Genomic DNA, 26,932 nt, shown 5'->3' with positions numbered 1-26,932 from the left:
AACACTGCCTGGGCCCAGGCTTTTATCTCTGAGGCCCCATTATGATGTCAGAAAGCTGGCTCTGGAATCCTGAGGGCTCCACTATGACACGTGCAAAGTTCCGTCTGAACTTTATATAAGACGGTGAGGCTCAGTCAGTCACTCAGTGTTGCCTGAGAGGGCAACACTGCAACAGCCGGCCGCCAGGCTGTCTTTTTTTTGCACAGCTAGTTGCCTCCAGGAGGCCACAAGAGGGAGACAAGGGACTGCAAAATGGAAAATAGGCATCCACCAACTTTACAGACAACTTCTCCTTGCTCCTACAACCTCCATCCTTGCACAGTTTGTTATTCTTCTAGGTAACATAGTAACAAATCCAAATTGCTGCTCTCTTTGTAGGCAAGCAAGGCTTTGTTGCAACTGCAATTGACGACAGTACATTCCATCACATCCATCTAGTGTACACAGGTAGGTCCATTGTGGCGGGCAGGCGAGCGGGCGGGCTGCTTTATTGGCTGTTTGCTGTTCCCCTACTCCACTCCACTATTTGACTGTTGTGCTGCAATCAATCAATCAATCAATCAATCAATCAATCAATCAATCAATCAATCAATCAATCAGTGGCTGGCTCAGGTGCAGCTCTTTAACTTACCTAAAAGGGAGGGCGGAGAGAAGACAAGGAAGGTGAATGAGGTGTTCCAATGTGAAATGCCGGAAACACAGAAACACAGACGACACACAACAAGAGGTGGCAATCTATTCATTAATTGCATTTAATCAATGAGCTCATTATCACTCATGCATTGTCCAACAGGTGTTGAAATAATGGGATTAAAAGGGGAGATCCCTTCAGAAAGACAGAAACAATAGCAAAGACAAAAAACACTTTTGGAATCTGCTTTTAGTCAACACATAAGGAAAGGGTGCACCGGTCCTGGAAATACTGCAATACCAGGTCAATGCGTGGAGTGGACAGAGCAAGCTCTATTTCCATCTCCCTGTTCTAAAAATCCATTTAATATATGGTCCCCAGATAGGGGACGTATCAGATATTAAACTGATAAGAACAGATACTACACTTGATCTTAGCCAAAAGGCCGAGAGAAGCGATAACCCGAACGGGCCGCGCGTTGCCCGAGCCTGCCCGATACTGCTGTTCAGCCCTTGCAGCGATTCAGCCTACTTCTAGGCAATTCCATGGGGCCCTGCAGGCTCACACACTCACAGCTACACGGGAGGTGAATAAAGGCCGGAGAGGAAGCCAGACAGGATTTGCTTCTTTTGCTTGCACCACAATGCAGTGCTGAAAGAGGAGGAATCTACATAAAAACGCCTTCCTGGCAACGCCCAAATGCCCTGCTGCCATGCAGATAAACACTGGCAGCGGCAGCAAGTGCATGCCCACAGCCACCCCTTGTTCCTTCACACCTTGTATCAGCTGTAATCCAGTCCAGTCCAGTGCTGCCTGCTGAGCAGCACTGACCAACACTGCCTGGGCCCAGGCTTTTATCTCTGAGGCCCCATTATGATGTCAGAAAGCTGGCTCTGGAATCCTGAGGGCTCCACTATGACACGTGCAAAGTTCCGTCTGAACTTTATATAAGACGGTGAGGCTCAGTCAGTCACTCAGTGTTGCCTGAGAGGGCAACACTGCAACAGCCGGCCGCCAGGCTGTCTTTTTTTTGCACAGCTAGTTGCCTCCAGGAGGCCACAAGAGGGAGACAAGGGACTGCAAAATGGAAAATAGGCATCCACCAACTTTACAGACAACTTCTCCTTGCTCCTACAACCTCCATCCTTGCACAGTTTGTTATTCTTCTAGGTTACATAGTAACAAATCCAAATTGCTGCTCTCTTTGTAGGCAAGCAAGGCTTTGTTGCAACTGCAATTCTTACTTCTTCTTGAAATGTAGGGACGACAGTACATTCCATCACATCCATCTAGTGTACACAGGTAGGTCCATTGTGGCGGGCAGGCGAGCGGGCGGGCTGCTTTATTGGCTGTTTGCTGTTCCCCTACTCCACTCCACTATTTGACTGTTGTGCTGCATCAATCAATCAATCAATCAATCAATCAATCAATCAATCAATCAATCAGTGGCTGGCTCAGGTGCAGCTCTTTAACTTACCTAAAAGGGAGGGCGGAGAGAAGACAAGGAAGGTGAATGAGGTGTTCCAATGTGAAATGCCGGAAACACAGAAACACAGACGACACACAACAAGAGGTGGCAATCTATTCATTAATTGCATTTAATCAATGAGCTCATTATCACTCATGCATTGTCCAACAGGTGTTGAAATAATGGGATTAAAAGGGGAGATCCCTTCAGAAAGACAGAAACAATAGCAAAGACAAAAAACACTTTTGGAATCTGCTTTTAGTCAACACATAAGGAAAGGGTGCACCGGTCCTGGAAATACTGCAATACCAGGTCAATGCGTGGAGTGGACAGAGCAAGCTCTATTTCCATCTCCCTGTTCTAAAAATCCATTTAATATATGGTCCCCAGATAGGGGACGTATCAGATATTAAACTGATAAGAACAGATACTACACTTGATCTTAGCCAAAAGGCCGAGAAGCGATAACCCGAACGGGCCGCGCGTTGCCCGAGCCTGCCCGATACTGCTGTTCAGCCCTTGCAGCGATTCAGCCTACTTCTAGGCAATTCCATGGGGCCCTGCAGGCTCACACACTCACAGCTACACGGGAGGTGAATAAAGGCCGGAGAGGAAGCCAGACAGGATTTGCTTCTTTTGCTTGCACCACAATGCAGTGCTGAAAGAGGAGGAATCTACATAAAAACGCCTTCCTGGCAACGCCCAAATGCCCTGCTGCCATGCAGATAAACACTGGCAGCGGCAGCAATTGCATGCCCACAGCCACCCCTTGTTCCTTCACACCTTGTATCAGCTGTAATCCAGTCCAGTCCAGTGCTGCCTGCTGAGCAGCACTGACCAACACTGCCTGGGCCCAGGCTTTTATCTCTGAGGCCCCATTATGATGTCAGAAAGCTGGCTCTGGAATCCTGAGGGCTCCACTATGACACGTGCAAAGTTCCGTCTGAACTTTATATAAGACGGTGAGGCTCAGTCAGTCACTTAGTGTTGCCTGAGAGGGCAACACTGCAACAGCCGGCCGCCAGGCTGTCTTTTTTTTGCACAGCTAGTTGCCTCCAGGAGGCCACAAGAGGGAGACAAGGGACTGCAAAATGGAAAATAGGCATCCACCAACTTTACAGACAACTTCTCCTTGCTCCTACAACCTCCATCCTTGCACAGTTTGTTATTCTTCTAGGTAACATAGTAACAAATCCAAATTGCTGCTCTCTTTGTAGGCAAGCAAGGCTTTGTTGCAACTGCAATTCTTACTTCTTCTTGAAATGTAGGGACGACAGTACATTCCATCACATCCATCTAGTGTACACAGGTAGGTCCATTGTGGCGGGCAGGCGAGCGGGCGGGCTGCTTTATTGGCTGTTTGCTGTTCCCCTACTCCACTCCACTATTTGACTGTTGTGCTGCATCAATCAATCAATCAATCAATCAATCAATCAATCAATCAATCAATCAATCAATCAATCAATCAGTGGCTGGCTCAGGTGCAGCTCTTTAACTTACCTAAAAGGGAGGGCGGAGAGAAGACAAGGAAGGTGAATGAGGTGTTCCAATGTGAAATGCCGGAAACACAGAAACACAGACGACACACAACAAGAGGTGGCAATCTATTCATTAATTGCATTTAATCAATGAGCTCATTATCACTCATGCATTGTCCAACAGGTGTTGAAATAATGGGATTAAAAGGGGAGATCCCTTCAGAAAGACAGAAACAATAGCAAAGACAAAAAACACTTTTGGAATCTGCTTTTAGTCAACACATAAGGAAAGGGTGCACCGGTCCTGGAAATACTGCAATACCAGGTCAATGCGTGGAGTGGACAGAGCAAGCTCTATTTCCATCTCCCTGTTCTAAAAATCCATTTAATATATGGTCCCCAGATAGGGGACGTATCAGATATTAAACTGATAAGAACAGATACTACACTTGATCTTAGCCAAAAGGCCGAGAAGCGATAACCCGAACGGGCCGCGCGTTGCCCGAGCCTGCCCGATACTGCTGTTCAGCCCTTGCAGCGATTCAGCCTACTTCTAGGCAATTCCATGGGGCCCTGCAGGCTCACACACTCACAGCTACACGGGAGGTGAATAAAGGCCGGAGAGGAAGCCAGACAGGATTTGCTTCTTTTGCTTGCACCACAATGCAGTGCTGAAAGAGGAGGAATCTACATAAAAACGCCTTCCTGGCAACGCCCAAATGCCCTGCTGCCATGCAGATAAACACTGGCAGCAGCAGCAAGTGCATGCCCACAGCCACCCCTTGTTCCTTCACACCTTGTATCAGCTGTAATCCAGTCCAGTCCAGTGCTGCCTGCTGAGCAGCACTGACCAACACTGCCTGGGCCCAGGCTTTTATCTCTGAGGCCCCATTATGATGTCAGAAAGCTGGCTCTGGAATCCTGAGGGCTCCACTATGACACGTGCAAAGTTCCGTCTGAACTTTATATAAGACGGTGAGGCTCAGTCAGTCACTCAGTGTTGCCTGAGAGGGCAACACTGCAACAGCCGGCCGCCAGGCTGTCTTTTTTTTGCACAGCTAGTTGCCTCCAGGAGGCCACAAGAGGGAGACAAGGGACTGCAAAATGGAAAATAGGCATCCACCAACTTTACAGACAACTTCTCCTTGCTCCTACAACCTCCATCCTTGCACAGTTTGTTATTCTTCTAGGTAACATAGTAACAAATCCAAATTGCTGCTCTCTTTGTAGGCAAGCAAGGCTTTGTTGCAACTGCAATTCTTACTTCTTCTTGAAATGTAGGGACGACAGTACATTCCATCACATCCATCTAGTGTACACAGGTAGGTCCATTGTGGCGGGCAGGCGAGCGGGCGGGCTGCTTTATTGGCTGTTTGCTGTTCCCCTACTCCACTCCACTATTTGACTGTTGTGCTGCATCAATCAATCAATCAATCAATCAATCAATCAATCAATCAATCAATCAGTGGCTGGCTCAGGTGCAGCTCTTTAACTTACCTAAAAGGGAGGGCGGAGAGAAGACAAGGAAGGTGAATGAGGTGTTCCAATGTGAAATGCCGGAAACACAGAAACACAGACGACACACAACAAGAGGTGGCAATCTATTCATTAATTGCATTTAATCAATGAGCTCATTATCACTCATGCATTGTCCAACAGGTGTTGAAATAATGGGATTAAAAGGGGAGATCCCTTCAGAAAGACAGAAACAATAGCAAAGACAAAAAACACTTTTGGAATCTGCTTTTAGTCAACACATAAGGAAAGGGTGCACCGGTCCTGGAAATACTGCAATACCAGGTCAATGCGTGGAGTGGACAGAGCAAGCTCTATTTCCATCTCCCTGTTCTAAAAATCCATTTAATATATGGTCCCCAGATAGGGGACGTATCAGATATTAAACTGATAAGAACAGATACTACACTTGATCTTAGCCAAAAGGCCGAGAAGCGATAACCCGAACGGGCCGCGCGTTGCCCGAGCCTGCCCGATACTGCTGTTCAGCCCTTGCAGCGATTCAGCCTACTTCTAGGCAATTCCATGGGGCCCTGCAGGCTCACACACTCACAGCTACACGGGAGGTGAATAAAGGCCGGAGAGGAAGCCAGACAGGATTTGCTTCTTTTGCTTGCACCACAATGCAGTGCTGAAAGAGGAGGAATCTACATAAAAACGCCTTCCTGGCAACGCCCAAATGCCCTGCTGCCATGCAGATAAACACTGGCAGCGGCAGCAAGTGCATGCCCACAGCCACCCCTTGTTCCTTCACACCTTGTATCAGCTGTAATCCAGTCCAGTCCAGTGCTGCCTGCTGAGCAGCACTGACCAACACTGCCTGGGCCCAGGCTTTTATCTCTGAGGCCCCATTATGATGTCAGAAAGCTGGCTCTGGAATCCTGAGGGCTCCACTATGACACGTGCAAAGTTCCGTCTGAACTTTATATAAGACGGTGAGGCTCAGTCAGTCACTCAGTGTTGCCTGAGAGGGCAACACTGCAACAGCCGGCCGCCAGGCTGTCTTTTTTTTGCACAGCTAGTTGCCTCCAGGAGGCCACAAGAGGGAGACAAGGGACTGCAAAATGGAAAATAGGCATCCACCAACTTTACAGACAACTTCTCCTTGCTCCTACAACCTCCATCCTTGCACAGTTTGTTATTCTTCTAGGTAACATAGTAACAAATCCAAATTGCTGCTCTCTTTGTAGGCAAGCAAGGCTTTGTTGCAACTGCAATTCTTACTTCTTCTTGAAATGTAGGGACGACAGTACATTCCATCACATCCATCTAGTGTACACAGGTAGGTCCATTGTGGCGGGCAGGCGAGCGGGCGGGCTGCTTTATTGGCTGTTTGCTGTTCCCCTACTCCACTCCACTATTTGACTGTTGTGCTGCATCAATCAATCAATCAATCAATCAATCAATCAATCAATCAATCAATCAATCAATCAGTGGCTGGCTCAGGTGCAGCTCTTTAACTTACCTAAAAGGGAGGGCGGAGAGAAGACAAGGAAGGTGAATGAGGTGTTCCAATGTGAAATGCCGGAAACACAGAAACACAGACGACACACAACAAGAGGTGGCAATCTATTCATTAATTGCATTTAATCAATGAGCTCATTATCACTCATGCATTGTCCAACAGGTGTTGAAATAATGGGATTAAAAGGGGAGATCCCTTCAGAAAGACAGAAACAATAGCAAAGACAAAAAACACTTTTGGAATCTGCTTTTAGTCAACACATAAGGAAAGGGTGCACCGGTCCTGGAAATACTGCAATACCAGGTCAATGCGTGGAGTGGACAGAGCAAGCTCTATTTCCATCTCCCTGTTCTAAAAATCCATTTAATATATGGTCCCCAGATAGGGGACGTATCAGATATTAAACTGATAAGAACAGATACTACACTTGATCTTAGCCAAAAGGCCGAGAAGCGATAACCCGAACGGGCCGCGCGTTGCCCGAGCCTGCCCGATACTGCTGTTCAGCCCTTGCAGCGATTCAGCCTACTTCTAGGCAATTCCATGGGGCCCTGCAGGCTCACACACTCACAGCTACACGGGAGGTGAATAAAGGCCGGAGAGGAAGCCAGACAGGATTTGCTTCTTTTGCTTGCACCACAATGCAGTGCTGAAAGAGGAGGAATCTACATAAAAACGCCTTCCTGGCAACGCCCAAATGCCCTGCTGCCATGCAGATAAACACTGGCAGCGGCAGCAAGTGCATGCCCACAGCCACCCCTTGTTCCTTCACACCTTGTATCAGCTGTAATCCAGTCCAGTCCAGTGCTGCCTGCTGAGCAGCACTGACCAACACTGCCTGGGCCCAGGCTTTTATCTCTGAGGCCCCATTATGATGTCAGAAAGCTGGCTCTGGAATCCTGAGGGCTCCACTATGACACGTGCAAAGTTCCGTCTGAACTTTATATAAGACGGTGAGGCTCAGTCAGTCACTCAGTGTTGCCTGAGAGGGCAACACTGCAACAGCCGGCCGCCAGGCTGTCTTTTTTTTGCACAGCTAGTTGCCTCCAGGAGGCCACAAGAGGGAGACAAGGGACTGCAAAATGGAAAATAGGCATCCACCAACTTTACAGACAACTTCTCCTTGCTCCTACAACCTCCATCCTTGCACAGTTTGTTATTCTTCTAGGTAACATAGTAACAAATCCAAATTGCTGCTCTCTTTGTAGGCAAGCAAGGCTTTGTTGCAACTGCAATTCTTACTTCTTCTTGAAATGTAGGGACGACAGTACATTCCATCACATCCATCTAGTGTACACAGGTAGGTCCATTGTGGCGGGCAGGCGAGCGGGCGGGCTGCTTTATTGGCTGTTTGCTGTTCCCCTACTCCACTCCACTATTTGACTGTTGTGCTGCATCAATCAATCAATCAATCAATCAATCAATCAATCAATCAATCAATCAGTGGCTGGCTCAGGTGCAGCTCTTTAACTTACCTAAAAGGGAGGGCGGAGAGAAGACAAGGAAGGTGAATGAGGTGTTCCAATGTGAAATGCCGGAAACACAGAAACACAGACGACACACAACAAGAGGTGGCAATCTATTCATTAATTGCATTTAATCAATGAGCTCATTATCACTCATGCATTGTCCAACAGGTGTTGAAATAATGGGATTAAAAGGGGAGATCCCTTCAGAAAGACAGAAACAATAGCAAAGACAAAAAACACTTTTGGAATCTGCTTTTAGTCAACACATAAGGAAAGGGTGCACCGGTCCTGGAAATACTGCAATACCAGGTCAATGCGTGGAGTGGACAGAGCAAGCTCTATTTCCATCTCCCTGTTCTAAAAATCCATTTAATATATGGTCCCCAGATAGGGGACGTATCAGATATTAAACTGATAAGAACAGATACTACACTTGATCTTAGCCAAAAGGCCGAGAAGCGATAACCCGAACGGGCCGCGCGTTGCCCGAGCCTGCCCGATACTGCTGTTCAGCCCTTGCAGCGATTCAGCCTACTTCTAGGCAATTCCATGGGGCCCTGCAGGCTCACACACTCACAGCTACACGGGAGGTGAATAAAGGCCGGAGAGGAAGCCAGACAGGATTTGCTTCTTTTGCTTGCACCACAATGCAGTGCTGAAAGAGGAGGAATCTACATAAAAACGCCTTCCTGGCAACGCCCAAATGCCCTGCTGCCATGCAGATAAACACTGGCAGCGGCAGCAAGTGCATGCCCACAGCCACCCCTTGTTCCTTCACACCTTGTATCAGCTGTAATCCAGTCCAGTCCAGTGCTGCCTGCTGAGCAGCACTGACCAACACTGCCTGGGCCCAGGCTTTTATCTCTGAGGCCCCATTATGATGTCAGAAAGCTGGCTCTGGAATCCTGAGGGCTCCACTATGACACGTGCAAAGTTCCGTCTGAACTTTATATAAGACGGTGAGGCTCAGTCAGTCACTCAGTGTTGCCTGAGAGGGCAACACTGCAACAGCCGGCCGCCAGGCTGTCTTTTTTTTGCACAGCTAGTTGCCTCCAGGAGGCCACAAGAGGGAGACAAGGGACTGCAAAATGGAAAATAGGCATCCACCAACTTTACAGACAACTTCTCCTTGCTCCTACAACCTCCATCCTTGCACAGTTTGTTATTCTTCTAGGTAACATAGTAACAAATCCAAATTGCTGCTCTCTTTGTAGGCAAGCAAGGCTTTGTTGCAACTGCAATTCTTACTTCTTCTTGAAATGTAGGGACGACAGTACATTCCATCACATCCATCTAGTGTACACAGGTAGGTCCATTGTGGCGGGCAGGCGAGCGGGCGGGCTGCTTTATTGGCTGTTTGCTGTTCCCCTACTCCACTCCACTATTTGACTGTTGTGCTGCATCAATCAATCAATCAATCAATCAATCAATCAATCAATCAATCAATCAGTGGCTGGCTCAGGTGCAGCTCTTTAACTTACCTAAAAGGGAGGGCGGAGAGAAGACAAGGAAGGTGAATGAGGTGTTCCAATGTGAAATGCCGGAAACACAGAAACACAGACGACACACAACAAGAGGTGGCAATCTATTCATTAATTGCATTTAATCAATGAGCTCATTATCACTCATGCATTGTCCAACAGGTGTTGAAATAATGGGATTAAAAGGGGAGATCCCTTCAGAAAGACAGAAACAATAGCAAAGACAAAAAACACTTTTGGAATCTGCTTTTAGTCAACACATAAGGAAAGGGTGCACCGGTCCTGGAAATACTGCAATACCAGGTCAATGCGTGGAGTGGACAGAGCAAGCTCTATTTCCATCTCCCTGTTCTAAAAATCCATTTAATATATGGTCCCCAGATAGGGGACGTATCAGATATTAAACTGATAAGAACAGATACTACACTTGATCTTAGCCAAAAGGCCGAGAAGCGATAACCCGAACGGGCCGCGCGTTGCCCGAGCCTGCCCGATACTGCTGTTCAGCCCTTGCAGCGATTCAGCCTACTTCTAGGCAATTCCATGGGGCCCTGCAGGCTCACACACTCACAGCTACACGGGAGGTGAATAAAGGCCGGAGAGGAAGCCAGACAGGATTTGCTTCTTTTGCTTGCACCACAATGCAGTGCTGAAAGAGGAGGAATCTACATAAAAACGCCTTCCTGGCAACGCCCAAATGCCCTGCTGCCATGCAGATAAACACTGGCAGCGGCAGCAAGTGCATGCCCACAGCCACCCCTTGTTCCTTCACACCTTGTATCAGCTGTAATCCAGTCCAGTCCAGTGCTGCCTGCTGAGCAGCACTGACCAACACTGCCTGGGCCCAGGCTTTTATCTCTGAGGCCCCATTATGATGTCAGAAAGCTGGCTCTGGAATCCTGAGGGCTCCACTATGACACGTGCAAAGTTCCGTCTGAACTTTATATAAGACGGTGAGGCTCAGTCAGTCACTCAGTGTTGCCTGAGAGGGCAACACTGCAACAGCCGGCCGCCAGGCTGTCTTTTTTTTGCACAGCTAGTTGCCTCCAGGAGGCCACAAGAGGGAGACAAGGGACTGCAAAATGGAAAATAGGCATCCACCAACTTTACAGACAACTTCTCCTTGCTCCTACAACCTCCATCCTTGCACAGTTTGTTATTCTTCTAGGTAACATAGTAACAAATCCAAATTGCTGCTCTCTTTGTAGGCAAGCAAGGCTTTGTTGCAACTGCAATTCTTACTTCTTCTTGAAATGTAGGGACGACAGTACATTCCATCACATCCATCTAGTGTACACAGGTAGGTCCATTGTGGCGGGCAGGCGAGCGGGCGGGCTGCTTTATTGGCTGTTTGCTGTTCCCCTACTCCACTCCACTATTTGACTGTTGTGCTGCATCAATCAATCAATCAATCAATCAATCAATCAATCAATCAATCAATCAATCAATCAGTGGCTGGCTCAGGTGCAGCTCTTTAACTTACCTAAAAGGGAGGGCGGAGAGAAGACAAGGAAGGTGAATGAGGTGTTCCAATGTGAAATGCCGGAAACACAGAAACACAGACGACACACAACAAGAGGTGGCAATCTATTCATTAATTGCATTTAATCAATGAGCTCATTATCACTCATGCATTGTCCAACAGGTGTTGAAATAATGGGATTAAAAGGGGAGATCCCTTCAGAAAGACAGAAACAATAGCAAAGACAAAAAACACTTTTGGAATCTGCTTTTAGTCAACACATAAGGAAAGGGTGCACCGGTCCTGGAAATACTGCAATACCAGGTCAATGCGTGGAGTGGACAGAGCAAGCTCTATTTCCATCTCCCTGTTCTAAAAATCCATTTAATATATGGTCCCCAGATAGGGGACGTATCAGATATTAAACTGATAAGAACAGATACTACACTTGATCTTAGCCAAAAGGCCGAGAAGCGATAACCCGAACGGGCCGCGCGTTGCCCGAGCCTGCCCGATACTGCTGTTCAGCCCTTGCAGCGATTCAGCCTACTTCTAGGCAATTCCATGGGGCCCTGCAGGCTCACACACTCACAGCTACACGGGAGGTGAATAAAGGCCGGAGAGGAAGCCAGACAGGATTTGCTTCTTTTGCTTGCACCACAATGCAGTGCTGAAAGAGGAGGAATCTACATAAAAACGCCTTCCTGGCAACGCCCAAATGCCCTGCTGCCATGCAGATAAACACTGGCAGCGGCAGCAAGTGCATGCCCACAGCCACCCCTTGTTCCTTCACACCTTGTATCAGCTGTAATCCAGTCCAGTCCAGTGCTGCCTGCTGAGCAGCACTGACCAACACTGCCTGGGCCCAGGCTTTTATCTCTGAGGCCCCATTATGATGTCAGAAAGCTGGCTCTGGAATCCTGAGGGCTCCACTATGACACGTGCAAAGTTCCGTCTGAACTTTATATAAGACGGTGAGGCTCAGTCAGTCACTCAGTGTTGCCTGAGAGGGCAACACTGCAACAGCCGGCCGCGAGGCTGTCTTTTTTTTGCACAGCTAGTTGCCTCCAGGAGGCCACAAGAGGGAGACAAGGGACTGCAAAATGGAAAATAGGCATCCACCAACTTTACAGACAACTTCTCCTTGCTCCTACAACCTCCATCCTTGCACAGTTTGTTATTCTTCTAGGTAACATAGTAACAAATCCAAATTGCTGCTCTCTTTGTAGGCAAGCAAGGCTTTGTTGCAACTGCAATTCTTACTTCTTCTTGAAATGTAGGGACGACAGTACATTCCATCACATCCATCTAGTGTACACAGGTAGGTCCATTGTGGCGGGCAGGCGAGCGGGCGGGCTGCTTTATTGGCTGTTTGCTGTTCCCCTACTCCACTCCACTATTTGACTGTTGTGCTGCATCAATCAATCAATCAATCAATCAATCAATCAATCAATCAATCAGTGGCTGGCTCAGGTGCAGCTCTTTAACTTACCTAAAAGGGAGGGCGGAGAGAAGACAAGGAAGGTGAATGAGGTGTTCCAATGTGAAATGCCGGAAACACAGAAACACAGACGACACACAACAAGAGGTGGCAATCTATTCATTAATTGCATTTAATCAATGAGCTCATTATCACTCATGCATTGTCCAACAGGTGTTGAAATAATGGGATTAAAAGGGGAGATCCCTTCAGAAAGACAGAAACAATAGCAAAGACAAAAAACACTTTTGGAATCTGCTTTTAGTCAACACATAAGGAAAGGGTGCACCGGTCCTGGAAATACTGCAATACCAGGTCAATGCGTGGAGTGAACAGAGCAAGCTCTATTTCCATCTCCCTGTTCTAAAAATCCATTTAATATATGGTCCCCAGATAGGGGACGTATCAGATATTAAACTGATAAGAACAGATACTACACTTGATCTTAGCCAAAAGGCCGAGAAGCGATAACCCGAACGGGCCGCGCGTTGCCCGAGCCTGCCCGATACTGCTGTTCAGCCCTTGCAGCGATTCAGCCTACTTCTAGGCAATTCCATGGGGCCCTGCAGGCTCACACACTCACAGCTACACGGGAGGTGAATAAAGGCCGGAGAGGAAGCCAGACAGGATTTGCTTCTTTTGCTTGCACCACAATGCAGTGCTGAAAGAGGAGGAATCTACATAAAAACGCCTTCCTGGCAACGCCCAAATGCCCTGCTGCCATGCAGATAAACACTGGCAGCGGCAGCAAGTGCATGCCCACAGCCACCCCTTGTTCCTTCACACCTTGTATCAGCTGTAATCCAGTCCAGTCCAGTGCTGCCTGCTGAGCAGCACTGACCAACACTGCCTGGGCCCAGGCTTTTATCTCTGAGGCCCCATTATGATGTCAGAAAGCTGGCTCTGGAATCCTGAGGGCTCCACTATGACACGTGCAAAGTTCCGTCTGAACTTTATATAAGACGGTGAGGCTCAGTCAGTCACTCAGTGTTGCCTGAGAGGGCAACACTGCAACAGCCGGCCGCCAGGCTGTCTTTTTTTTGCACAGCTAGTTGCCTCCAGGAGGCCACAAGAGGGAGACAAGGGACTGCAAAATGGAAAATAGGCATCCACCAACTTTACAGACAACTTCTCCTTGCTCCTACAACCTCCATCCTTGCACAGTTTGTTATTTTGTTATTCTTCTAGGTAACATAGTAACAAATCCAAATTGCTGCTCTCTTTGTAGGCAAGCAAGGCTTTGTTGCAACTGCAATTCTTACTTCTTCTTGAAATGTAGGGACGACAGTACATTCCATCACATCCATCTAGTGTACACAGGTAGGTCCATTGTGGCGGGCAGGCGAGCGGGCGGGCTGCTTTATTGGCTGTTTGCTGTTCCCCTACTCCACTCCACTATTTGACTGTTGTGCTGCATCAATCAATCAATCAATCAATCAATCAATCAATCAATCAATCAATCAATCAATCAGTGGCTGGCTCAGGTGCAGCTCTTTAACTTACCTAAAAGGGAGGGCGGAGAGAAGACAAGGAAGGTGAATGAGGTGTTCCAATGTGAAATGCCGGAAACACAGAAACACAGACGACACACAACAAGAGGTGGCAATCTATTCATTAATTGCATTTAATCAATGAGCTCATTATCACTCATGCATTGTCCAACAGGTGTTGAAATAATGGGATTAAAAGGGGAGATCCCTTCAGAAAGACAGAAACAATAGCAAAGACAAAAAACACTTTTGGAATCTGCTTTTAGTCAACACATAAGGAAAGGGTGCACCGGTCCTGGAAATACTGCAATACCAGGTCAATGCGTGGAGTGGACAGAGCAAGCTCTATTTCCATCTCCCTGTTCTAAAAATCCATTTAATATATGGTCCCCAGATAGGGGACGTATCAGATATTAAACTGATAAGAACAGATACTACACTTGATCTTAGCCAAAAGGCCGAGAAGCGATAACCCGAACGGGCCGCGCGTTGCCCGAGCCTGCCCGATACTGCTGTTCAGCCCTTGCAGCGATTCAGCCTACTTCTAGGCAATTCCATGGGGCCCTGCAGGCTCACACACTCACAGCTACACGGGAGGTGAATAAAGGCCGGAGAGGAAGCCAGACAGGATTTGCTTCTTTTGCTTGCACCACAATGCAGTGCTGAAAGAGGAGGAATCTACATAAAAACGCCTTCCTGGCAACGCCCAAATGCCCTGCTGCCATGCAGATAAACACTGGCAGCGGCAGCAAGTGCATGCCCACAGCCACCCCTTGTTCCTTCACACCTTGTATCAGCTGTAATCCAGTCCAGTCCAGTGCTGCCTGCTGAGCAGCACTGACCAACACTGCCTGGGCCCAGGCTTTTATCTCTGAGGCCCCATTATGATGTCAGAAAGCTGGCTCTGGAATCCTGAGGGCTCCACTATGACACGTGCAAAGTTCCGTCTGAACTTTATATAAGACGGTGAGGCTCAGTCAGTCACTCAGTGTTGCCTGAGAGGGCAACACTGCAACAGCCGGCCGCCAGGCTGTCTTTTTTTTGCACAGCTAGTTGCCTCCAGGAGGCCACAAGAGGGAGACAAGGGACTGCAAAATGGAAAATAGGCATCCACCAACTTTACAGACAACTTCTCCTTGCTCCTACAACCTCCATCCTTGCACAGTTTGTTATTCTTCTAGGTAACATAGTAACAAATCCAAATTGCTGCTCTCTTTGTAGGCAAGCAAGGCTTTGTTGCAACTGCAATTCTTACTTCTTCTTGAAATGTAGGGACGACAGTACATTCCATCACATCCATCTAGTGTACACAGGTAGGTCCATTGTGGCGGGCAGGCGAGCGGGCGGGCTGCTTTATTGGCTGTTTGCTGTTCCCCTACTCCACTCCACTATTTGACTGTTGTGCTGCATCAATCAATCAATCAATCAATCAATCAATCAATCAATCAATCAATCAATCAATCAGTGGCTGGCTCAGGTGCAGCTCTTTAACTTACCTAAAAGGGAGGGCGGAGAGAAGACAAGGAAGGTGAATGAGGTGTTCCAATGTGAAATGCCGGAAACACAGAAACACAGACGACACACAACAAGAGGTGGCAATCTATTCATTAATTGCATTTAATCAATGAGCTCATTATCACTCATGCATTGTCCAACAGGTGTTGAAATAATGGGATTAAAAGGGGAGATCCCTTCAGAAAGACAGAAACAATAGCAAAGACAAAAAACACTTTTGGAATCTGCTTTTAGTCAACACATAAGGAAAGGGTGCACCGGTCCTGGAAATACTGCAATACCAGGTCAATGCGTGGAGTGGACAGAGCAAGCTCTATTTCCATCTCCCTGTTCTAAAAATCCATTTAATATATGGTCCCCAGATAGGGGACGTATCAGATATTAAACTGATAAGAACAGATACTACACTTGATCTTAGCCAAAAGGCCGAGAAGCGATAACCCGAACGGGCCGCGCGTTGCCCGAGCCTGCCCGATACTGCTGTTCAGCCCTTGCAGCGATTCAGCCTACTTCTAGGCAATTCCATGGGGCCCTGCAGGCTCACACACTCACAGCTACACGGGAGGTGAATAAAGGCCGGAGAGGAAGCCAGACAGGATTTGCTTCTTTTGCTTGCACCACAATGCAGTGCTGAAAGAGGAGGAATCTACATAAAAACGCCTTCCTGGCAATGCCCAAATGCCCTGCTGCCATGCAGATAAACACTGGCAGCGGCAGCAAGTGCATGCCCACAGCCACCCCTTGTTCCTTCACACCTTGTATCAGCTGTAATCCAGTCCAGTCCAGTGCTGCCTGCTGAGCAGCACTGACCAACACTGCCTGGGCCCAGGCTTTTATCTCTGAGGCCCCATTATGATGTCAGAAAGCTGGCTCTGGAATCCTGAGGGCTCCACTATGACACGTGCAAAGTTCCGTCTGAACTTTATATAAGACGGTGAGGCTCAGTCAGTCACTCAGTGTTGCCTGAGAGGGCAACACTGCAACAGCCGGCCGCCAGGCTGTCTTTTTTTTGCACAGCTAGTTGCCTCCAGGAGGCCACAAGAGGGAGACAAGGGACTGCAAAATGGAAAATAGGCATCCACCAACTTTACAGACAACTTCTCCTTGCTCCTACAACCTCCATCCTTGCACAGTTTGTTATTCTTCTAGGTAACATAGTAACAAATCCAAATTGCTGCTCTCTTTGTAGGCAAGCAAGGCTTTGTTGCAACTGCAATTCTTACTTCTTCTTGAAATGTAGGGACGACAGTACATTCCATCACATCCATCTAGTGTACACAGGTAGGTCCATTGTGGCGGGCAGGCGAGCGGGCGGGCTGCTTTATTGGCTGTTTGCTGTTCCCCTACTCCACTCCACTATTTGACTGTTGTGCTGCATCAATCAATCAATCAATCAATCAATCAATCAATCAATCAATCAATCAATCAGTGGCTGGCTCAGGTGCAGCTCTTTAACTTACCTAAAAGGGAGGGCGGAGAGAAGACAAGGAAGGTGAATGAGGTGTTCCAATGTGAAATGCCGGAAACACAGAAACACAGACGACACACAACAAGAGGTGGCAATCTATTCATTAATTGCATTTAATCAATGAGCTCATTATCACTCATGCATTGTCCAACAGGTGTTGAAATAATGGGATTAAAAGGGGAGATCCCTTCAGAAAGACAGAAACAATAGCAAAGACAAAAAACACTTTTGGAATCTGCTTTTAGTCAACACATAAGGAAAGGGTGCACCGGTCCTGGAAATACTGCAATACCAGGTCAATGCGTGGAGTGGACAGAGCAAGCTCTATTTCCATCTCCCTGTTCTAAAAATCCATTTAATATATGGTCCCCAGATAGGGGACGTATCAGATATTAAACTGATAAGAACAGATACTACACTTGATCTTAGCCAAAAGGCCGAGAAGCGATAACCCGAACGGGCCGCGCGTTGCCCGAGCCTGCCCGATACTGCTGTTCAGCCCTTGCAGCGATTCAGCCTACTTCTAGGCAATTCCATGGGGCCCTGCAGGCTCACACACTCACAGCTACACGGGAGGTGAATAAAGGCCGGAGAGGAAGCCAGACAGGATTTGCTTCTTTTGCTTGCACCACAATGCAGTGCTGAAAGAGGAGGAATCTACATAAAAACGCCTTCCTGGCAACGCCCAAATGCCCTGCTGCCATGCAGATAAACACTGGCAGCGGCAGCAAGTGCATGCCCACAGCCACCCCTTGTTCCTTCACACCTTGTATCAGCTGTAATCCAGTCCAGTCCAGTGCTGCCTGCTGAGCAGCACTGACCAACACTGCCTGGGCCCAGGCTTTTATCTCTGAGGCCCCATTATGATGTCAGAAAGCTGGCTCTGGAATCCTGAGGGCTCCACTATGACACGTGCAAAGTTCCGTCTGAACTTTATATAAGACGGTGAGGCTCAGTCAGTCACTCAGTGTTGCCTGAGAGGGCAACACTGCAACAGCCGGCCGCCAGGCTGTCTTTTTTTTGCACAGCTAGTTGCCTCCAGGAGGCCACAAGAGGGAGACAAGGGACTGCAAAATGGAAAATAGGCATCCACCAACTTTACAGACAACTTCTCCTTGCTCCTACAACCTCCATCCTTGCACAGTTTGTTATTCTTCTAGGTAACATAGTAACAAATCCAAATTGCTGCTCTCTTTGTAGGCAAGCAAGGCTTTGTTGCAACTGCAATTCTTACTTCTTCTTGAAATGTAGGGACGACAGTACATTCCATCACATCCATCTAGTGTACACAGGTAGGTCCATTGTGGCGGGCAGGCGAGCGGGCGGGCTGCTTTATTGGCTGTTTGCTGTTCCCCTACTCCACTCCACTATTTGACTGTTGTGCTGCATCAATCAATCAATCAATCAATCAATCAATCAATCAATCAATCAATCAGTGGCTGGCTCAGGTGCAGCTCTTTAACTTACCTAAAAGGGAGGGCGGAGAGAAGACAAGGAAGGTGAATGAGGTGTTCCAATGTGAAATGCCGGAAACACAGAAACACAGACGACACACAACAAGAGGTGGCAATCTATTCATTAATTGCATTTAATCAATGAGCTCATTATCACTCATGCATTGTCCAACAGGTGTTGAAATAATGGGATTAAAAGGGGAGATCCCTTCAGAAAGACAGAAACAATAGCAAAGACAAAAAACACTTTTGGAATCTGCTTTTAGTCAACACATAAGGAAAGGGTGCACCGGTCCTGGAAATACTGCAATACCAGGTCAATGCGTGGAGTGGACAGAGCAAGCTCTATTTCCATCTCCCTGTTCTAAAAATCCATTTAATATATGGTCCCCAGATAGGGGACGTATCAGATATTAAACTGATAAGAACAGATACTACACTTGATCTTAGCCAAAAGGCCGAGAAGCGATAACCCGAACGGGCCGCGCGTTGCCCGAGCCTGCCCGATACTGCTGTTCAGCCCTTGCAGCGATTCAGCCTACTTCTAGGCAATTCCATGGGGCCCTGCAGGCTCACACACTCACAGCTACACGGGAGGTGAATAAAGGCCGGAGAGGAAGCCAGACAGGATTTGCTTCTTTTGCTTGCACCACAATGCAGTGCTGAAAGAGGAGGAATCTACATAAAAACGCCTTCCTGGCAACGCCCAAATGCCCTGCTGCCATGCAGATAAACACTGGCAGCGGCAGCAAGTGCATGCCCACAGCCACCCCTTGTTCCTTCACACCTTGTATCAGCTGTAATCCAGTCCAGTCCAGTGCTGCCTGCTGAGCAGCACTGACCAACACTGCCTGGGCCCAGGCTTTTATCTCTGAGGCCCCATTATGATGTCAGAAAGCTGGCTCTGGAATCCTGAGGGCTCCACTATGACACGTGCAAAGTTCCGTCTGAACTTTATATAAGACGGTGAGGCTCAGTCAGTCACTCAGTGTTGCCTGAGAGGGCAACACTGCAACAGCCGGCCGCCAGGCTGTCTTTTTTTTGCACAGCTAGTTGCCTCCAGGAGGCCACAAGAGGGAGACAAGGGACTGCAAAATGGAAAATAGGCATCCACCAACTTTACAGACAACTTCTCCTTGCTCCTACAACCTCCATCCTTGCACAGTTTGTTATTCTTCTAGGTAACATAGTAACAAATCCAAATTGCTGCTCTCTTTGTAGGCAAGCAAGGCTTTGTTGCAACTGCAATTCTTACTTCTTCTTGAAATGTAGGGACGACAGTACATTCCATCACATCCATCTAGTGTACACAGGTAGGTCCATTGTGGCGGGCAGGCGAGCGGGCGGGCTGCTTTATTGGCTGTTTGCTGTTCCCCTACTCCACTCCACTATTTGACTGTTGTGCTGCATCAATCAATCAATCAATCAATCAATCAATCAATCAATCAATCAATCAATCAGTGGCTGGCTCAGGTGCAGCTCTTTAACTTACCTAAAAGGGAGGGCGGAGAGAAGACAAGGAAGGTGAATGAGGTGTTCCAATGTGAAATGCCGGAAACACAGAAACACAGACGACACACAACAAGAGGTGGCAATCTATTCATTAATTGCATTTAATCAATGAGCTCATTATCACTCATGCATTGTCCAACAGGTGTTGAAATAATGGGATTAAAAGGGGAGATCTCTTCAGAAAGACAGAAACAATAGCAAAGACAAAAAACACTTTTGGAATCTGCTTTTAGTCAACACATAAGGAAAGGGTGCACCGGTCCTGGAAATACTGCAATACCAGGTCAATGCGTGGAGTGGACAGAGCAAGCTCTATTTCCATCTCCCTGTTCTAAAAATCCATTTAATATATGGTCCCCAGATAGGGGACGTATCAGATATTAAACTGATAAGAACAGATACTACACTTGATCTTAGCCAAAAGGCCGAGAAGCGATAACCCGAACGGGCCGCGCGTTGCCCGAGCCTGCCCGATACTGCTGTTCAGCCCTTGCAGCGATTCAGCCTACTTCTAGGCAATTCCATGGGGCCCTGCAGGCTCACACACTCACAGCTACACGGGAGGTGAATAAAGGCCGGAGAGGAAGCCAGACAGGATTTGCTTCTTTTGCTTGCACCACAATGCAGTGCTGAAAGAGGAGGAATCTACATAAAAACGCCTTCCTGGCAACGCCCAAATGCCCTGCTGCCATGCAGATAAACACTGGCAGCGGCAGCAAGTGCATGCCCACAGCCACCCCTTGTTCCTTCACACCTTGTATCAGCTGTAATCCAGTCCAGTCCAGTGCTGCCTGCTGAGCAGCACTGACCAACACTGCCTGGGCCCAGGCTTTTATCTCTGAGGCCCCATTATGATGTCAGAAAGCTGGCTCTGGAATCCTGAGGGCTCCACTATGACACGTGCAAAGTTCCGTCTGAACTTTATATAAGACGGTGAGGCTCAGTCAGTCACTCAGTGTTGCCTGAGAGGGCAACACTGCAACAGCCGGCCGCCAGGCTGTCTTTTTTTTGCACAGCTAGTTGCCTCCAGGAGGCCACAAGAGGGAGACAAGGGACTGCAAAATGGAAAATAGGCATCCACCAACTTTACAGACAACTTCTCCTTGCTCCTACAACCTCCATCCTTGCACAGTTTGTTATTCTTCTAGGTAACATAGTAACAAATCCAAATTGCTGCTCTCTTTGTAGGCAAGCAAGGCTTTGTTGCAACTGCAATTCTTACTTCTTCTTGAAATGTAGGGACGACAGTACATTCCATCACATCCATCTAGTGTACACAGGTAGGTCCATTGTGGCGGGCAGGCGAGCGGGCGGGCTGCTTTATTGGCTGTTTGCTGTTCCCCTACTCCACTCCACTATTTGACTGTTGTGCTGCATCAATCAATCAATCAATCAATCAATCAATCAATCAATCAATCAATCAGTGGCTGGCTCAGGTGCAGCTCTTTAACTTACCTAAAAGGGAGGGCGGAGAGAAGACAAGGAAGGTGAATGAGGTGTTCCAATGTGAAATGCCGGAAACACAGAAACACAGACGACACACAACAAGAGGTGGCAATCTATTCATTAATTGCATTTAATCAATGAGCTCATTATCACTCATGCATTGTCCAACAGGTGTTGAAATAATGGGATTAAAAGGGGAGATCCCTTCAGAAAGACAGAAACAATAGCAAAGACAAAAAACACTTTTGGAATCTGCTTTTAGTCAACACATAAGGAAAGGGTGCACCGGTCCTGGAAATACTGCAATACCAGGTCAATGCGTGGAGTGGACAGAGCAAGCTCTATTTCCATCTCCCTGTTCTAAAAATCCATTTAATATATGGTCCCCAGATAGGGGACGTATCAGATATTAAACTGATAAGAACAGATACTACACTTGATCTTAGCCAAAAGGCCGAGAAGCGATAACCCGAACGGGCCGCGCGTTGCCCGAGCCTGCCCGATACTGCTGTTCAGCCCTTGCAGCGATTCAGCCTACTTCTAGGCAATTCCATGGGGCCCTGCAGGCTCACACACTCACAGCTACACGGGAGGTGAATAAAGGCCGGAGAGGAAGCCAGACAGGATTTGCTTCTTTTGCTTGCACCACAATGCAGTGCTGAAAGAGGAGGAATCTACATAAAAACGCCTTCCTGGCAACGCCCAAATGCCCTGCTGCCATGCAGATAAACACTGGCAGCGGCAGCAAGTGCATGCCCACAGCCACCCCTTGTTCCTTCACACCTTGTATCAGCTGTAATCCAGTCCAGTCCAGTGCTGCCTGCTGAGCAGCACTGACCAACACTGCCTGGGCCCAGGCTTTTATCTCTGAGGCCCCATTATGATGTCAGAAAGCTGGCTCTGGAATCCTGAGGGCTCCACTATGACACGTGCAAAGTTCCGTCTGAACTTTATATAAGACGGTGAGGCTCAGTCAGTCACTCAGTGTTGCCTGAGAGGGCAACACTGCAACAGCCGGCCGCCAGGCTGTCTTTTTTTTGCACAGCTAGTTGCCTCCAGGAGGCCACAAGAGGGAGACAAGGGACTGCAAAATGGAAAATAGGCATCCACCAACTTTACAGACAACTTCTCCTTGCTCCTACAACCTCCATCCTTGCACAGTTTGTTATTCTTCTAGGTAACATAGTAACAAATCCAAATTGCTGCTCTCTTTGTAGGCAAGCAAGGCTTTGTTGCAACTGCAATTCTTACTTCTTCTTGAAATGTAGGGACGACAGTACATTCCATCACATCCATCTAGTGTACACAGGTAGGTCCATTGTGGCGGGCAGGCGAGGGGGCGGGCTGCTTTATTGGCTGTTTGCTGTTCCCCTACTCCACTCCACTATTTGACTGTTGTGCTGCATCAATCAATCAATCAATCAATCAATCAATCAATCAATCAATCAATCAATCAGTGGCTGGCTCAGGTGCAGCTCTTTAACTTACCTAAAAGGGAGGGCGGAGAGAAGACAAGGAAGGTGAATGAGGTGTTCCAATGTGAAATGCCGGAAACACAGAAACACAGACGACACACAACAAGAGGTGGCAATCTATTCATTAATTGCATTTAATCAATGAGCTCATTATCACTCATGCATTGTCCAACAGGTGTTGAAATAATGGGATTAAAAGGGGAGATCCCTTCAGAAAGACAGAAACAATAGCAAAGACAAAAAACACTTTTGGAATCTGCTTTTAGTCAACACATAAGGAAAGGGTGCACCGGTCCTGGAAATACTGCAATACCAGGTCAATGCGTGGAGTGGACAGAGCAAGCTCTATTTCCATCTCCCTGTTCTAAAAATCCATTTAATATATGGTCCCCAGATAGGGGACGTATCAGATATTAAACTGATAAGAACAGATACTACACTTGATCTTAGCCAAAAGGCCGAGAAGCGATAACCCGAACGGGCCGCGCGTTGCCCGAGCCTGCCCGATACTGCTGTTCAGCCCTTGCAGCGATTCAGCCTACTTCTAGGCAATTCCATGGGGCCCTGCAGGCTCACACACTCACAGCTACACGGGAGGTGAATAAAGGCCGGAGAGGAAGCCAGACAGGATTTGCTTCTTTTGCTTGCACCACAATGCAGTGCTGAAAGAGGAGGAATCTACATAAAAACGCCTTCCTGGCAACGCCCAAATGCCCTGCTGCCATGCAGATAAACACTGGCAGCGGCAGCAAGTGCATGCCCACAGCCACCCCTTGTTCCTTCACACCTTGTATCAGCTGTAATCCAGTCCAGTCCAGTGCTGCCTGCTGAGCAGCACTGACCAACACTGCCTGGGCCCAGGCTTTTATCTCTGAGGCCCCATTATGATGTCAGAAAGCTGGCTCTGGAATCCTGAGGGCTCCACTATGACACGTGCAAAGTTCCGTCTGAACTTTATATAAGACGGTGAGGCTCAGTCAGTCACTCAGTGTTGCCTGAGAGGGCAACACTGCAACAGCCGGCCGCCAGGCTGTCTTTTTTTTGCACAGCTAGTTGCCTCCAGGAGGCCACAAGAGGGAGACAAGGGACTGCAAAATGGAAAATAGGCATCCACCAACTTTACAGACAACTTCTCCTTGCTCCTACAACCTCCATCCTTGCACAGTTTGTTATTCTTCTAGGTAACATAGTAACAAATCCAAATTGCTGCTCTCTTTGTAGGCAAGCAAGGCTTTGTTGCAACTGCAATTCTTACTTCTTCTTGAAATGTAGGGACGACAGTACATTCCATCACATCCATCTAGTGTACACAGGTAGGTCCATTGTGGCGGGCAGGCGAGCGGGCGGGCTGCTTTATTGGCTGTTTGCTGTTCCCCTACTCCACTCCACTATTTGACTGTTGTGCTGCATCAATCAATCAATCAATCAATCAATCAATCAATCAATCAATCAATCAATCAGTGGCTGGCTCAGGTGCAGCTCTTTAACTTACCTAAAAGGGAGGGCGGAGAGAAGACAAGGAAGGTGAATGAGGTGTTCCAATGTGAAATGCCGGAAACACAGAAACACAGACGACACACAACAAGAGGTGGCAATCTATTCATTAATTGCATTTAATCAGTGAGCTCATTATCACTCATGCATTGTCCAACAGGTGTTGAAATAATGGGATTAAAAGGGGAGATCCCTTCAGAAAGACAGAAACAATAGCAAAGACAAAAAACACTTTTGGAATCTGCTTTTAGTCAACACATAAGGAAAGGGTGCACCGGTCCTGGAAATACTGCAATACCAGGTCAATGCGTGGAGTGGACAGAGCAAGCTCTATTTCCATCTCCCTGTTCTAAAAATCCATTTAATATATGGTCCCCAGATAGGGGACGTATCAGATATTAAACTGATAAGAACAGATACTACACTTGATCTTAGCCAAAAGGCCGAGAAGCGATAACCCGAACGGGCCGCGCGTTGCCCGAGCCTGCCCGATACTGCTGTTCAGCCCTTGCAGCGATTCAGCCTACTTCTAGGCAATTCCATGGGGCCCTGCAGGCTCACACACTCACAGCTACACGGGAGGTGAATAAAGGCCGGAGAGGAAGCCAGACAGGATTTGCTTCTTTTGCTTGCACCACAATGCAGTGCTGAAAGAGGAGGAATCTACATAAAAACGCCTTCCTGGCAACGCCCAAATGCCCTGCTGCCATGCAGATAAACACTGGCAGCGGCAGCAAGTGCATGCCCACAGCCACCCCTTGTTCCTTCACACCTTGTATCAGCTGTAATCCAGTCCAGTCCAGTGCTGCCTGCTGAGCAGCACTGACCAACACTGCCTGGGCCCAGGCTTTTATCTCTGAGGCCCCATTATGATGTCAGAAAGCTGGCTCTGGAATCCTGAGGGCTCCACTATGACACGTGCAAAGTTCCGTCTGAACTTTATATAAGACGGTGAGGCTCAGTCAGTCACTCAGTGTTGCCTGAGAGGGCAACACTGCAACAGCCGGCCGCCAGGCTGTCTTTTTTTTGCACAGCTAGTTGCCTCCAGGAGGCCACAAGAGGGAGACAAGGGACTGCAAAATGGAAAATAGGCATCCACCAACTTTACAGACAACTTCTCCTTGCTCCTACAACCTCCATCCTTGCACAGTTTGTTATTCTTCTAGGTAACATAGTAACAAATCCAAATTGCTGCTCTCTTTGTAGGCAAGCAAGGCTTTGTTGCAACTGCAATTCTTACTTCTTCTTGAAATGTAGGGACGACAGTACATTCCATCACATCCATCTAGTGTACACAGGTAGGTCCATTGTGGCGGGCAGGCGAGCGGGCGGGCTGCTTTATTGGCTGTTTGCTGTTCCCCTACTCCACTCCACTATTTGACTGTTGTGCTGCATCAATCAATCAATCAATCAATCAATCAATCAATCAATCAATCAATCAGTGGCTGGCTCAGGTGCAGCTCTTTAACTTACCTAAAAGGGAGGGCGGAGAGAAGACAAGGAAGGTGAATGAGGTGTTCCAATGTGAAATGCCGGAAACACAGAAACACAGACGACACACAACAAGAGGTGGCAATCTATTCATTAATTGCATTTAATCAATGAGCTCATTATCACTCATGCATTGTCCAACAGGTGTTGAAATAATGGGATTAAAAGGGGAGATCCCTTCAGAAAGACAGAAACAATAGCAAAGACAAAAAACACTTTTGGAATCTGCTTTTAGTCAACACATAAGGAAAGGGTGCACCGGTCCTGGAAATACTGCAATACCAGGTCAATGCGTGGAGTGGACAGAGCAAGCTCTATTTCCATCTCCCTGTTCTAAAAATCCATTTAATATATGGTCCCCAGATAGGGGACGTATCAGATATTAAACTGATAAGAACAGATACTACACTTGATCTTAGCCAAAAGGCCGAGAAGCGATAACCCGAACGGGCCGCGCGTTGCCCGAGCCTGCCCGATACTGCTGTTCAGCCCTTGCAGCGATTCAGCCTACTTCTAGGCAATTCCATGGGGCCCTGCAGGCTCACACACTCACAGCTACACGGGAGGTGAATAAAGGCCGGAGAGGAAGCCAGACAGGATTTGCTTCTTTTGCTTGCACCACAATGCAGTGCTGAAAGAGGAGGAATCTACATAAAAACGCCTTCCTGGCAACGCCCAAATGCCCTGCTGCCATGCAGATAAACACTGGCAGCGGCAGCAAGTGCATGCCCACAGCCACCCCTTGTTCCTTCACACCTTGTATCAGCTGTAATCCAGTCCAGTCCAGTGCTGCCTGCTGAGCAGCACTGACCAACACTGCCTGGGCCCAGGCTTTTATCTCTGAGGCCCCATTATGATGTCAGAAAGCTGGCTCTGGAATCCTGAGGGCTCCACTATGACACGTGCAAAGTTCCGTCTGAACTTTATATAAGACGGTGAGGCTCAGTCAGTCACTCAGTGTTGCCTGAGAGGGCAACACTGCAACAGCCGGCCGCCAGGCTGTCTTTTTTTTGCACAGCTAGTTGCCTCCAGGAGGCCACAAGAGGGAGACAAGGGACTGCAAAATGGAAAATAGGCATCCACCAACTTTACAGACAACTTCTCCTTGCTCCTACAACCTCCATCCTTGCACAGTTTG

At 47.8% G+C, this 26,932-nt stretch overlaps 18 non-coding genes across 18 annotated transcripts; all 18 read right to left on the bottom strand.

Moving 5' to 3' along the window:
- Window positions 1–897: 897 nt before the first annotated feature.
- Window positions 898–1,090, bottom strand: LOC142697685 (U2 spliceosomal RNA). Its single transcript, XR_012865455.1, has one exon. It is a non-coding gene; the product is annotated as a U2 spliceosomal RNA (small nuclear RNA).
- Window positions 1,091–2,374: 1,284 nt separating this feature from the next.
- LOC142697401 (U2 spliceosomal RNA) lies at window positions 2,375–2,565 on the bottom strand. The gene has a single exon (XR_012865199.1). It is a non-coding gene; the product is annotated as a U2 spliceosomal RNA (small nuclear RNA).
- Window positions 2,566–3,865: 1,300 nt separating this feature from the next.
- LOC142697400 (U2 spliceosomal RNA) lies at window positions 3,866–4,056 on the bottom strand. The gene has a single exon (XR_012865198.1). It is a non-coding gene; the product is annotated as a U2 spliceosomal RNA (small nuclear RNA).
- A 1,284-nt stretch (window positions 4,057–5,340) lies between these two features.
- LOC142697399 (U2 spliceosomal RNA) lies at window positions 5,341–5,531 on the bottom strand. Its single transcript, XR_012865197.1, has one exon. It is a non-coding gene; the product is annotated as a U2 spliceosomal RNA (small nuclear RNA).
- Window positions 5,532–6,823: 1,292 nt separating this feature from the next.
- Window positions 6,824–7,014, bottom strand: LOC142697398 (U2 spliceosomal RNA). The gene has a single exon (XR_012865196.1). It is a non-coding gene; the product is annotated as a U2 spliceosomal RNA (small nuclear RNA).
- A 1,284-nt stretch (window positions 7,015–8,298) lies between these two features.
- On the bottom strand, window positions 8,299–8,489 carry LOC142697397 (U2 spliceosomal RNA). The gene has a single exon (XR_012865195.1). It is a non-coding gene; the product is annotated as a U2 spliceosomal RNA (small nuclear RNA).
- A 1,284-nt stretch (window positions 8,490–9,773) lies between these two features.
- Window positions 9,774–9,964, bottom strand: LOC142697396 (U2 spliceosomal RNA). Its single transcript, XR_012865194.1, has one exon. It is a non-coding gene; the product is annotated as a U2 spliceosomal RNA (small nuclear RNA).
- Window positions 9,965–11,256: 1,292 nt separating this feature from the next.
- On the bottom strand, window positions 11,257–11,447 carry LOC142697394 (U2 spliceosomal RNA). The gene has a single exon (XR_012865193.1). It is a non-coding gene; the product is annotated as a U2 spliceosomal RNA (small nuclear RNA).
- Window positions 11,448–12,727: 1,280 nt separating this feature from the next.
- Window positions 12,728–12,918, bottom strand: LOC142697674 (U2 spliceosomal RNA). The gene has a single exon (XR_012865445.1). It is a non-coding gene; the product is annotated as a U2 spliceosomal RNA (small nuclear RNA).
- A 1,300-nt stretch (window positions 12,919–14,218) lies between these two features.
- Window positions 14,219–14,409, bottom strand: LOC142697393 (U2 spliceosomal RNA). The gene has a single exon (XR_012865192.1). It is a non-coding gene; the product is annotated as a U2 spliceosomal RNA (small nuclear RNA).
- A 1,292-nt stretch (window positions 14,410–15,701) lies between these two features.
- Window positions 15,702–15,892, bottom strand: LOC142697392 (U2 spliceosomal RNA). The gene has a single exon (XR_012865191.1). It is a non-coding gene; the product is annotated as a U2 spliceosomal RNA (small nuclear RNA).
- A 1,288-nt stretch (window positions 15,893–17,180) lies between these two features.
- On the bottom strand, window positions 17,181–17,371 carry LOC142697390 (U2 spliceosomal RNA). The gene has a single exon (XR_012865189.1). It is a non-coding gene; the product is annotated as a U2 spliceosomal RNA (small nuclear RNA).
- Window positions 17,372–18,655: 1,284 nt separating this feature from the next.
- LOC142697389 (U2 spliceosomal RNA) lies at window positions 18,656–18,846 on the bottom strand. The gene has a single exon (XR_012865188.1). It is a non-coding gene; the product is annotated as a U2 spliceosomal RNA (small nuclear RNA).
- A 1,288-nt stretch (window positions 18,847–20,134) lies between these two features.
- LOC142697388 (U2 spliceosomal RNA) lies at window positions 20,135–20,325 on the bottom strand. The gene has a single exon (XR_012865187.1). It is a non-coding gene; the product is annotated as a U2 spliceosomal RNA (small nuclear RNA).
- A 1,284-nt stretch (window positions 20,326–21,609) lies between these two features.
- Window positions 21,610–21,800, bottom strand: LOC142697387 (U2 spliceosomal RNA). The gene has a single exon (XR_012865186.1). It is a non-coding gene; the product is annotated as a U2 spliceosomal RNA (small nuclear RNA).
- Window positions 21,801–23,088: 1,288 nt separating this feature from the next.
- On the bottom strand, window positions 23,089–23,279 carry LOC142697386 (U2 spliceosomal RNA). Its single transcript, XR_012865185.1, has one exon. It is a non-coding gene; the product is annotated as a U2 spliceosomal RNA (small nuclear RNA).
- Window positions 23,280–24,567: 1,288 nt separating this feature from the next.
- On the bottom strand, window positions 24,568–24,758 carry LOC142697385 (U2 spliceosomal RNA). The gene has a single exon (XR_012865184.1). It is a non-coding gene; the product is annotated as a U2 spliceosomal RNA (small nuclear RNA).
- A 1,284-nt stretch (window positions 24,759–26,042) lies between these two features.
- Window positions 26,043–26,233, bottom strand: LOC142697383 (U2 spliceosomal RNA). Its single transcript, XR_012865183.1, has one exon. It is a non-coding gene; the product is annotated as a U2 spliceosomal RNA (small nuclear RNA).
- Window positions 26,234–26,932: the final 699 nt, after the last annotated feature.

This window comes from Rhinoderma darwinii (genome assembly GCF_050947455.1).
Source record: "Rhinoderma darwinii isolate aRhiDar2 chromosome 5 unlocalized genomic scaffold, aRhiDar2.hap1 SUPER_5_unloc_8, whole genome shotgun sequence".
In the NCBI taxonomy this organism is placed as follows: domain Eukaryota; kingdom Metazoa; phylum Chordata; class Amphibia; order Anura; family Rhinodermatidae; genus Rhinoderma; species Rhinoderma darwinii.
Note: the sequence above shows the minus strand (reverse complement) of the source record. Positions and strands in the feature narration are given on the sequence as shown.